At 44.9% G+C, this 12,081-nt stretch overlaps 1 protein-coding gene and 1 pseudogene across 1 annotated transcript in view; one reads left to right on the forward strand and one right to left on the reverse strand.

Moving 5' to 3' along the window:
• Window positions 1-8,810, forward strand: part of Chrm1 (cholinergic receptor muscarinic 1) — a 32,690-nt gene extending 23,880 nt beyond the window's left edge. Inside the window, exon 3 of the mRNA XM_021651880.2 lies at window positions 8,671-8,810. The gene's annotated coding sequence lies outside the window, so the exon portion shown is untranslated. The remainder of the gene's footprint in view (window positions 1-8,670) is intronic.
• On the reverse strand, window positions 8,624-9,060 carry LOC110557480 (small ribosomal subunit protein uS12-like; annotated as a pseudogene).
• Between the last annotated feature and the right edge of the window lie 3,021 nt (window positions 9,061-12,081).

Raw genomic sequence — 12,081 nt, forward strand, 5'->3', positions numbered from 1 at the left:
GATAAGGCATTACAAAAAAAAAAAAAAAGCCCTTTGATAAGGCATTACAAAAAAAAAAAAAAAGCCCTTTGATAAGGCATTACAAAAAAAAAAAAAAAAAAGCCCTTTGATAAGGCATTACAAAAAAAAAAAAAAAAAAAGGTTACATGAGCGGTGGTGCACACGTGGTGTTCCTAGGCACCACACACTGGTGACTCGGGATAACAGAGCCGACTGACTGTCTCGCAGTCCTAGAGATCAGAAGCCCAGCATCAAGGTGTCAGCACAGTTTTTTAGGATTGTCCCACAGAGAGCCATCTTGGAGTACTGATAGAGACACTCGAGATCCTGCAATTCAGGGCTTCTAGCCAGGGTGTTCCAGTGGCACAGTGCCTAACCACTGAGACCTCTGCTTTCCTCTTCTTGTTACCCGATGCACAACAGTCACTGAGCAAAATGCTGCACCTCCAAGGGCTGGAGAGATGGTCGGTAGGTAAGAGCAGTGGGTGCTTTTCCCAAGGACCAGCAGAGGTCCACTGAGCTCACTGGTCACCAAGCAATATAGCCTTGGGTACTGTTTAGTCTGTTGTTGCTGTTTTGAGATGAATAGAATCCCCAAAGAAAGGTATGTAACACTAACTAACAATCTAGGAAATCCCATATCCAAACAAACAGCAAAAAGGAGGAGGAGGAGGAAAAGGAGGAGGAGGAGGAGGAGGAAAACACCAGATTTTCAAACTCATTGATTAGTTAAATTTTTAAAACGGATGCCACCTTTAATCCCAGCATTTAGGGAGACAGTGACAGGCAGATTGCTGTGAGTTTGAGGCCAGCCTTGTCTCCAAAGAGAGTCCAGGACAACCAAGGCTACACAGAGAAACCCTGTCTCAAAAAAACAAAAACAAAACAAAATAAAAAAACAACAACAACACAAAAAAAATTTTTTTTTCCAGAAGCCAGGCATGACAGCACTCACCTTTTGAACTGAAGGTGAGGATTTTTTTGGGGGGGTTGGTTGGTTGGCTTTGGTTTTTCAAGATAGGGCTTCTCTATGTAGCTCTGTCTTTCCTGGAACTTACTGTGTAAACCAAACTGGCCTCAAACTCACAGAGATCCACCTGCCTCTGCCTCCGAAGTGCTGGGATTAATGGTGTGCACCACACCGCCTTGCTAGCAGGTGAGCAGCTAGGAATACATGATGAGAAGAAAGGAAGGAAGGGAGGGAGGGAACGAGAGAGGGAGGGAAGGAGAGAGAGAAACAAAGAAACAAAGAAAAGAAAGAAAAAAGAAAGACTCTTTCAGAGCTTGAGCTTATCTCACCTCATGCACTTGGGAAAGGAGGGATGTGCCGATGTTCCCCCTCTGGTTTAACAAAGAAAATTCATAGGTATTTATACCTTCTAGAAAACAGAGATGAGAATTTAAATAGTATTGCCAAGGCAACACATTATTAAATAAGACAGGCAATCAGAATCACAAGCTTTTTAAGTTAAAGGTTACTTTCTCGGGACAAAGCATAGTTCTTAAATCTGGCTGCCTGACAAGACTCCTGTTAGAAATAATATCCGCAAGGGATGGTTGTATGATCCATAAAAGGACCTGCTTTTATTTCTGCTACAGAACAAGGGAACATGTCTTCCTTCTCAGGCGATGGTGTTTCATTTGGTTCTATTTCAGTTTGAAGTTTTGATTTTCAAAACAGAGCCTCACTGTGTAGTCCAGACTGGACTAGAACTTGTGGCAATCCCTCTGTCTCAGTCTCCTGAGTACAAAGATTGTATGATGACTGGCTACGGTTATTTGGGTTCTTTTGTTTGTTTTTTTCTGAGGGGGCAGCTCTGAGGTTCCATTGTTTGCTTGGGGGTTGTTGTTATTTTGGGCTTAGTTTTAACCAACAGTTAAAGAAACCTGAAGTTTGCAAGGTAGAACCACATGAACGAAGGCCAGCCCAGATATGTGGGCAAAGCTCAGTGATATAGCACCTTCCCACCAGAGACCGAGCCTTTTTGTGATCCTCAGAGCTGGGAAGAAAAGGAGAAAGAGAAACAAGAGAAGGAGGAGTGAGGAAGATGAAAGAATCAAGGTCTGAAAGACAGAGCTCAGAGAGGAAAGGAGAAAATGGGAGAGGAGGAGACAGAAAAGGAGGGGAGGGGAGGGAAGTAAGCCCAGCCTATGTCTGATGCCAACAGAGCTTAGAAGAAGGTATTAGATCCCCTGGAACTGGAGTAAGGGATGGTTGTGAGAATTGAACCCAGGTCCCCTGCAACAAGTGCTCTTAACTGCTGAGCCATGTTTCCAGTACCTACATAAATGTTTTTTTTTGGAAGATGGGAGACACCAGAAAACAGCTTGTCAGGTCAAGGTGTTTGCTGCCAAGTCTGACAACCTGAGTTCAATCTCCAGGACCCACTGGTGGAAGGACAAAACCAGCATCTCCCAAAACCAACACGCAGGCCAAAAGAAAAGAAAAGGTTCAAATCCAGCCTCGACTATGTAGCGAATTTGACATCAGCCAGCCTGAGGTACGTGAGTCCTTGTCTCAAAAAAACAAGGGGCTGGAAATATGGCTCAGTAGTTAAGAACATTTGTTGTATAGCTGGGTGTACAGGTGGTGGCGCACACCTTTAATCCCAGCACGTGGGAGGCAGAAGCAGGTGGATCTCTGAGTTCAAGGCTCACCTGGTTTTACAAATCAAGTTCCAGAGAAACCCTGTCTCTAAAAACAATCAAACAAACAAACAAACAAGTATTAGTTGTTCTTGCAGAGGGCCAGGGTTGGGTTTCCAGCACCCACATGGCTGTTTACAACTGAGCAGAACCTCAGTTCTAGGGAATCTAATGTAACAGGCCTAACATCTTAGCACCACTGACACCACGTTAGAGTCACCATTCTGACATTAGAACCCAAGATGAAGGCCCCACCGACTGCCAAAAACAGAAACAAAGACCTAATCCACCGAAGACCTACTCCTGGATTCAGGAAAGTCCCTAAATGTGTTTACTAATCTTAAGTTTTGGCTTCTGTCGTTTTGCTTCTCACTAACTGTTCTTGCTAACAAAAATATGTCAACCAGGATGTGGATTTTGTGCATAAAAGACAAAGAATGGTAAAGCTTAGAAAAGCATGATTTGGGTAAGTTCCCCATGTGGTCACTAGCCAGCAATACAGACTCTTTATACAGCTTTAAGAATGTCTGTGTATTCTCTTGTGGAATTACCATTAACCCAGAGATTCTCAGAGACTAAGATGTGGGGGTATAAGGGGCTTCAGAGTCCCCTAGGCCAATAAACAGGAAGTTCCTAGTAGGTATGTACCCCGAGAAGTTCTGAGGCCCCAGGAACTTCTCCCAATTCTGGTCCCTGTCAACCCAGGGACAATCCCAATGCCTCTGCTCTAAACTGGAAAGTACAGAAAGTTACTTGGATCTACCCCCTCTGGAAGTGAGTGTGTTTATGGTGCCCTCTGCATAGGATGCTTAGGAAAGGCTGCATTCGGCCCTAGTTTGAGTGCCTGGCGATCTGTGTGGGACATCATCAGATCTCCTGGTTTAAGTCTGTGTGGTGGCCACCCTGCCTGTCTTTTTCGTTGTGTGTCTGTCTCTGTGTGTGTTTTCTAAATTCTGTTGGCAGGAAGAAAGGGAGCTTCAACAGGAAAGGGAACGAATAGTCCAAAGACACTATGAAAGTGTAGGTTAAATTATGTCGCCAATGAAGTTTTTGTGGACAAGGACTTACAGTCTCCAACTCTTGCCCAGAAAACTCCAGACCTTCTGTGAAGTACATTGGCCCTCTTTTGGAGTCGGGTGGCCCACTGACAGATCTCTGGACCCCCAGGTAGTTCAAGCCACTGAAATGTGGTGACTGGAGACCCAAGCTACCCCATCAAATTTCTCCAGATTGACCAGTGACTTTCTGTGGTGTGAGGCCCACCACCTGGCTTAAGACATGTGCCCTCTTGTTAGAGATCCGAATCATTTTGGCGAGGTCAGGTTGCCTAGAGAAACTGAAGCCTCTACCTGTTCTCTTAGTCCTACTGGAGAAAACTGACCTTCCCCCTCCATAAGCTCTGCCAGTATGGCCCCTGGTCCAGCAGGAGGAAATAATTCCCCCAGCTTTGCTGGGGGTGGGGGAGGTAGTCTTTTCTACCTTGAGCCCAATCTCCCCTCCACCGCCACCAGGGAACTCCTCCTTTTGCTCTGGCTCCCCTCTCTGACTGCTGCATCACTTCTGTCTTAGTCCTTGTCCTTGCTCTGCTTCCTGGAACAGCTCTGCTAGCCCTTGTCTCTACTCTGGAAGCACTTCCTCCAGTCCCAAGAGTGAGAGTGCCACAATACTCTCTCCTTGTCTCTTGAGCAGTTTCTTTTTCTGCACCTTCACTCATCGGGTCCTAGTTCCTATAAGGAAGCGGGAAAGGGCCCAGCCTCTCATCCTGGGCCTCCAGCCCTTCACAGCACCACCCAGAAGGACCCTCCCACCGTCTATCTTCTTACCATCTGTGTGCTTACAAATGGAGGCAGACTCTGTCCTCCTCCCCTAAGAAAGAGCTTCCTCTGGTGGGCTCAAGTCCTGGAGGTTCATCTCCTTCCCCTTTCATAGTTTGTCTCCTTCTCAACCAGCGATGTGTATAACTGCAGCCTTCCTCTTAGTAAATGGCAGGTCCATTCTCCTCCCTGTTCCAACCAAAAGCCTCAACTTTTCCTTTTCATTTCGTTTCTTTTTCTTTCATTAATTCTTTTTTCCTTCCTTCCTTCCTTCCTTCCTTCCTTCCTTCCTTCCTTCCTGTCTTCCTTTCTTTCTTTCTTTCGTCTCTCATATATCCCCAGCTAGCATGGAACTTACTATGTAGGCCAGCATTGATCTGCCTGCCTCTGCCTCCTGAGTGATGGGATTAAAGGCCAGCTACCACAGCCCTCTCCCATCTAAAGCTTAGTGACACCACTGTGTGAGTTAGAACAGTCTTTTCAGTTCAGCGACAGTACCTCAAGGGCATGACTTAAAGAACAGTCTGTGATGGTTAATAATGGTTGTCAACTTGACTACATATATAATCAAAACCCATATAAACAAAACCCAAGCAGGTGGGCACACCTGTGAAGGATTTTCCTTGTTTGGATCATATGAGGTGGGAAGACTCACCCTAAATCTGGATCATGTGAAGTCAGAAGACCCACCCTAAATCTAGGCCACATCTTCTGGTGGCAGCCTATGTAAAAAACAAAACAAAACAAAACAAAACAAAACAAAAAAACAAGTGGAAAGTTTAGGGGGTTGCCTGTTTGTCCTCACTCTTGCTGATAAATTCATCTGTCTGCAGTGGAGGTATTATTTTGCTGGTATTAGAGAAAACTTCTCTGGGATTCCAATGTACACTGAAAACCAGCTGAGACATGCAGCTTCAAGGACCAGACAACTATTGGATTCTTGGACTTTCCAAAAGACAGACATCATTCAACTAGTCAAACCTCAGCACCTAATCCACTCTAATAAACACCCTTTTAATATATATAAATTCATTCTAACTGTTCTGTGCCTCTAGAGAACCCTGATTAACACACCCTCTTTAATCCAGATTCAGAAAGAAAAAAACAGCATGTTCTTTCTCATATGTAGATCCTAGCTTACAATGTTCATAGAGATGTATTTGTGAGAATGAGTGTAAGTATAGGCTATGATATTAGAATGGAGACCATAAGAGTGGGGAGAAAGAGGTACTGAGAGACTAGAAAGATGGCTCAGGGAGTAACGGTACTTACGGAATAGGCCTAATCACCTGAGTTCAATCCCAAGAACCCACATAAAACTGAAAAAAGACAACTACACAAAGTTGTCCTCTGACTCCATGCTCAAACTGTGGCATGAACCACACACACGTACACATCATGCAGACACACAATAATTTCTTTTTTAAAGAAAAAGAAGGTAGCCATGTTGGCATGGCTTTAATCCCAGCATTTAGGAAGCAGAAGTAAGATCTCTGTGAATTTAAGGTCAGCCTGGTCTACGTGATAAAGCGAGTTCCAGGACAACCAGGGCTACATTCAAAGACTCTGTCTTCAAACAAGCAAAATGAAAAAGAAAAAAAGCATTGAGGACTCATGTGTCATAAAAACAGAAAGGAGGCCATGGGTCAAAGAGATGAAGGAAAGAATGGGAAGAAAATAGATAGAAACAATTTTATTTGAAAATGCATAATGAAACCTAGTACTATGTATGCTAATTTAAGTTTTTTTTACTTATTGCTGATCAGTGGTAGTGCACACCTTTAATCCCAGCACTCTGGAAACAGAGACAGGTGGATCTTTGAGTTTGAGGACAGCCTGGTCTACAGAGTGAGTTAGAGAGGAGCCATGGCTACACAGAGAAACCCTGTGTCTCAAAACAAAACAAAAATGTTTTTACTTCCTTTACATTTACTCCTGGGCAGATGCAATGCACATGCAAAACTGTGTCCATTGAGGTAAAGGAGTCAGCTCTCTCCTTCTACTATGTGGGTGCCAGGGTCAAATCCAGGTCATGAGGAACCTTTACCTACTGAGCCATTTCACTGGCCCTGATTTCATTTTTAAATATATTTACTTATTTGTGTATATGTGTGTCTGTGTGGGGCTGTGTGAATGTATAGGCTGAAGGGGGGCTTTGAGTGCCCTCCCCTATCACTCTCCAACTATTCCTTTGAGGCAATCTCTCTCCCTGAACCTGGGGCTCATGCTTTCTTGCCTCATAGGAAGCCAACAAGGCCCAGTAATCCTCCTCTCTGCTCTCTCCTTGTAACAGGAGTTACAGGCATGTGCAAGATGCCTGGCTTTTTTCATGGCTGAGTCATCTCTCTAGACCCTATTTTAAAATGTTTTAAATAAGTGCACTTAAAAAATAATAACCCTCTTCATCCTGAGACTCAGGATATACCAGGGCCATTCAAGAACACAATGTAAATTCCAGCACCACCCACACCCCACCGAGAGAGACTGTGCCTTTGTGCATTGTGCTTTTGTGCCCAGCCACACACATCTTGGCAGTATGTCCCCTGTGGCAGCCTCCCAGGCAGTTCCAGTTAAAAGACAATCGAACTTCCTGCTTCTTGGTGCTTGCTTCCTGCCCATTTCCTGAGTCTAATCCTGCTTCCTTCTGGTATTTCCTGGTAGCTTTCCACTAAGTTCTTTTGGTGCTTAAGACAACCAGGTACACCAACTGATACTATCTAGAAACATGTACAACGAGAAAACTCTACTTTTATATTCTCCCCTGAAGGCTCCGGAAAACATGCCCTGTAGACCACCACTAAATACTCTTGTCACCAATCTGAAGGCCACCTGCTCTATCTGACACCAACCTGTCACTTTCTTGCCTTTCTATCTATCACCATTCCTGAGGCTCAGTTTGCTTCTATTCTTTCTTTGTTAGGGTCCCTTCCACCGTTCATCCTGTAAATGTGTTCAACCCTTGGCTCCAGCCTCCCACTTCTACCTTTCTCATCACTCAGCAATACTTCCTTCACACATCACCTACACCTCAAGGGTTCCTAGCTCTTGCCCTGTACTGAGCTGTACTTTACCCTGCTGGAAAGCTCCATCTGCAGGTCCTAGAGAACCTAAACCCAGACCACCACCTTCCTGTCTCTTATTCTCTTGCCTCTCCTAATCAGCTTAATGGCCCAGCTCCCCTTATACCTAGTCCTCACACACACACACTTAGTCTATCCAAGGCCTAAGGATGCAGCCCAGCAGTAAGGCATTTGCCTAATACACACATAACCCTACATTCAATCCCTAGCACCACAGGTTAATTTATTTTTAATCTTAGGCCAAGGAGATGGCTCAGCAGACAAAGGTACTTACTGCCCATCCTGATGACCTGAGTTCAGTCCCTGAAACCCAAACAGTGAAAAGAGAATTGACTCTTGAAAATTACCCTCTGGAGGCTGGAGAGATGGCTCAGAGGTTAAGAATACTGACTGTTCTTCCAAAGGTCCTGAGTTCAATTCCCAGCAACCACATGGTAGTTCACAACCATCTATAATGAGATCTAGTGTGCAGACACACATGCAGGCAGAATGTGGTATAATTAATAAATAAATAAATCTTAAAAAAAAAAGAAAGTTACCCTCTGATCTGTGTAGAACCACCTGCCCCTGTAATGTTGGCATTAAAGGCATGATGAGCCACCTCATGTAGCTCTTTTTTACATGTATTATGCTTACACTCTTTTTTTAAAAAGACTTATTTATCATGCACAGTGTTCTGCCTTCATGTACACCTACATGCCAAAGGAGGGCCCCATATCTCATTACAGATGGTTGTGAGCCACCACATGGTTTCTGGGAAATGAACTCAGGATCCCTGTAGAGCAGCCAGCGCTCTCAACCGGAGCCGTATCTCCAGCCCGATGCTTGGTTTTCCCATTTGGCCTCCCAGACAAGCACTAACCAGGCCACACCCCGCTTAGCTTTCAAGATGATTGCACATCAGGGTCCAGAGCTTGCAGATTTCAGTGGGATCTCCAAGAGTTACCACTTGTTTTCTCACTACACAGAGGTCTGGAGGCAGAGTGTTGCCAGGACCCTGAGAAACTCAGTTTCTGAGGCTTCCCTGTATCATTGTAGTAGTAGTGAGCTGAACTAGGTCTCATTTTGTTTTGCCTCATATCCATTGTCAACATTTAAGATCTTGGTCTTTCCTTCTTGCCTTTGTACAGGGCCAAGAGAGACATACTGGCTACCTTAACAACCTTAAAGCAGACTCCAGGAATATCACCTACAGCATGACCTTTTTGACCAAATCCAGCAACCAGAACTTCATCGTTTTCCTCAATAAAGTTCAAGCAGCTGTCACGAATGTTGTGATCTTCTAGCCGTTTTTTATCATCTGCACCCTGACACACTTCCAGATAAGCAGAATTTGGCTGTTTGGCTTCAACCCCTACTTTTTCCAGCACAATTCCCTTTGCATGAGAGGCACCTCCAAAGGGACTGGCCTTCGGGGCTGTGCCCAAGTGGACTTTCTTATATTGTTTATCATGCCACTTCTGGTCCCATTGGTGACTGCAGAGCTTCCTGGCAGTAGGGGGACCATGACACTTGCCCATCTTGCCGGTGCCACAGGCCGAGAAAAAGAACCATATCTATTATTTATTGTTTAAATTTATTATTATTTGGTTATGTGTATGATGTTTTGACGGCATGTATTTCTGTCCCTGGAAGTCAGAAGGTGCACTGGATCTCCTGGAACTGGAGTTACAGATGATTGTGAGCTGCCATGTAAGTGCTGGGAATTAAACTCAGGTCCTCTAGAATAGTAGCTCGTGCCCTTAACTGATGAGCCAAAGAACATAAACTTTTAAGATTTATTTACTTTTGTTATGTGCATGACTGTTTTACCTACACTTATGCATTGCACACTGCAAGTGTGCCTGGTGCCTACAGAGGTCAGAAGAAAGCAATGGATCACCTGAATCTGGAGCTACGAATAAACCACCACTTAGCCGCTAGTAACTGAACCCAAGTCCTCTGCAAGAGCAGAAAGTGCTCTTACTTGCTAATACATCTCTCCAGCCCATAAAGTATATACAATTTAAAAAAAAAAACTTTAAAAATAAGTGGAAAATCCACAGTAAACAGCCACAGCACATGCCATAGTACCCCACTGTAACTGAGTCAGTCAAGAGAACCCATGAGGCGAGGCTTGATGGTTCCACTTAGGAACCATCAAGGTTCCTAAGGAACCTTAGGAAGAAGCAGCAGAAGGATCTCTGTGAATTCCAGGCCAGCCAGAACTACATAGTGCAAGCTTATTAAGCAAAACAAACTAGGCAGCAAAGAAGAGGGAAAAGGAAAGATCAGGAGAACCCTGGGAAAGTAAACAGAGGGAAGGGGTGGGAGCCTCAAGGAAGAGGTCAAGAATAGACAAAGCCAGGGGGTAAGGGGTGCTGGAAGGAAGGGTGGTATGTCTTTTTTTTTTCCCCAAGATTTATTTATTATGTATACAGTGTTCTACCTGCAAACACATGCAGGTCAGAAGAGGGCACCAGATCTCCTTATAGATGGTTGGGAGCCACCATGTGGTTGCTGGGAATTGAACTCACAACCCCTGGAAGAGCAAATAGTGCTCTTAACCTCTAAGCCTCGGTAGTATGTCTTTTTTTTTCTTTTCAATGCAGTTTATTCAGGAACCTTGAACAATCCTCGGACCCTGGGGAAAGCCAGCCAGTAGTATGTCTTAAGAGCAGGAGTCAATGTGGACTTCTCTCGAAGGCCTCAGGCAAGGAGAAGATGAAAAAAACAAGAGCTGGGTCTTAAATTAGTTAAGGATTTTGTTTTGTTTTTTGTTTGTTTGGTTGGTTGGTTGTTTTTTTTTTTTTTGTTTTTTTTTTTTTTGAGACAGGGTTTCTCAATGTAACAAGAGCCCTGGCTGTCATGGACTCACTTTGTAGACCAATCTCAAACCCACAGAGATCCAACTGCTTCTGTCTCCAGAGTGCTGGGTTTAAAGGTGTGCACCACTACGACACCTGTAGATTTAACACCCGGCTGGTAAAAGCTTTTACTATCTTGGATCTGTCCTCTACAGCAGAATACCTTCAGAGGCTCAGCCCCCCCCCCCGCCCCCCCCCCACACACCAAGCTTCAGCCCATTGTAAAGGTTGCCTGCACATAAGGTCCAGCATGTTCTTTTCTCCAAGGTTAGAAGAGTCAAAATATCCACCATGTTCTTGTTCCTCAGGTTGTAAAGGTTGAAGTTAACACCAAGGCCCATGGAGACCACCTAAAAAATCACTGGCTGATAAAACAATAAATCCTATGGAGTGGCCTGCAAATCAATGCAAGAAGCAACCTTCTGCCTTGCCTCCTCCATCCCTAGTAGGTCTCCTTGGCTAGTCCCAAGCCAGCTTCACCAGCCTTCACCACTAGCTGATAAAACAATAAATCCTATGGAGTGGCCTGCAAATCAATGCAAGAAGCAACCTTCTGCCTTGCCTCTTCCTCCCTAGTAGGTCTCCTTGGCTAGTCCCAAGCCAGCTTCACCAGCCTCCCTGCTCTTCTGCTAATCACACAATCAAGGTTGTTAAACAAGTCAGTGGGGGCTGGAGAGATGGCTCAGTGGTCAAGAGCACCCTCTGTTCTTCCAGAGGTCCTAAGTTCAATTCCCAGCAACCACATGGTGGCTCACAATTTTGGGATCTGATGCCCTCTTTTGGCTTGCAGGCGGCCTGCAGAAAGAGCATTCATATATGTAAAATAAATAATTACAAAAAAAAAAAGGTCAGAAGTCACTGCTCTAGGCCCTCCAACTCCTATTCCATTCACTTAGACCCTATGTTCAGTTCCAAATGACTCTTCTCCACAAGTCTGGCCTTTGTCCTCAGCTTCAAGGTAAGTAATTTCTAGGTCCCTAGAATGGCCCTTCTCAGTTGTCTTTGTGGCTATCATGAAACCTCTTAAGGAAATGGATGGTAAAGTTTTTGTCCAGAGCCTCAGGAGTTGCTGGAGACTGAAGGCAAGTTGATACATGAGGTCCCAGCACTCAGAAGCGGAAGCAGGATTGCCAAGTTTGAAGACAGCCTGGACTACATTGCTAGATACTACCTCAAAACAAACAAACCAGAAACAAGTCTGGCAGACTGAGGCATGCCTGTAATTCTACAGGTAGAGACAGGAGGATCAGTTCATCATTCTTGGCTCCACTGAAACGGAGACAATACAACTCTACTCACCTAAGGCTCAAGTGAGCTTCCTGCTTCCTTGTGACTTATGGCAAGGCGGTGTTGAATCCTGGGAGAAGATAAGGGAAACCTTCCCACATCCCACGCTCTGCCCATGCCCCTCTCCCTTTATCTCGTTGTCTACCCTTTTGCTAGTAAGACAATTCTATGACTCATCCTAGCATATAGTGCTCCTGAGGGAGCTCATTAAACAGTGGCTTGGAGCTGGGCACAGAGGCGCACACCAACATTCCCAGCAGAGGCAGATCTGTTTGAGGCCAGCCTTGTCTACAAAGCTGGCCTCAAACTCAGAGATCCAGTATAGCCGAGGCTACACAGAGACACTCTGCCTCAAAAAAAACAAACAAGGCTCTTGGAAGGGCAGTCCCACGGCCCGTGCAGTCTACC

This window comes from Meriones unguiculatus, chromosome 1 (assembly GCF_030254825.1).
Source record: "Meriones unguiculatus strain TT.TT164.6M chromosome 1, Bangor_MerUng_6.1, whole genome shotgun sequence".
Lineage (NCBI taxonomy): Eukaryota > Metazoa > Chordata > Mammalia > Rodentia > Muridae > Meriones > Meriones unguiculatus.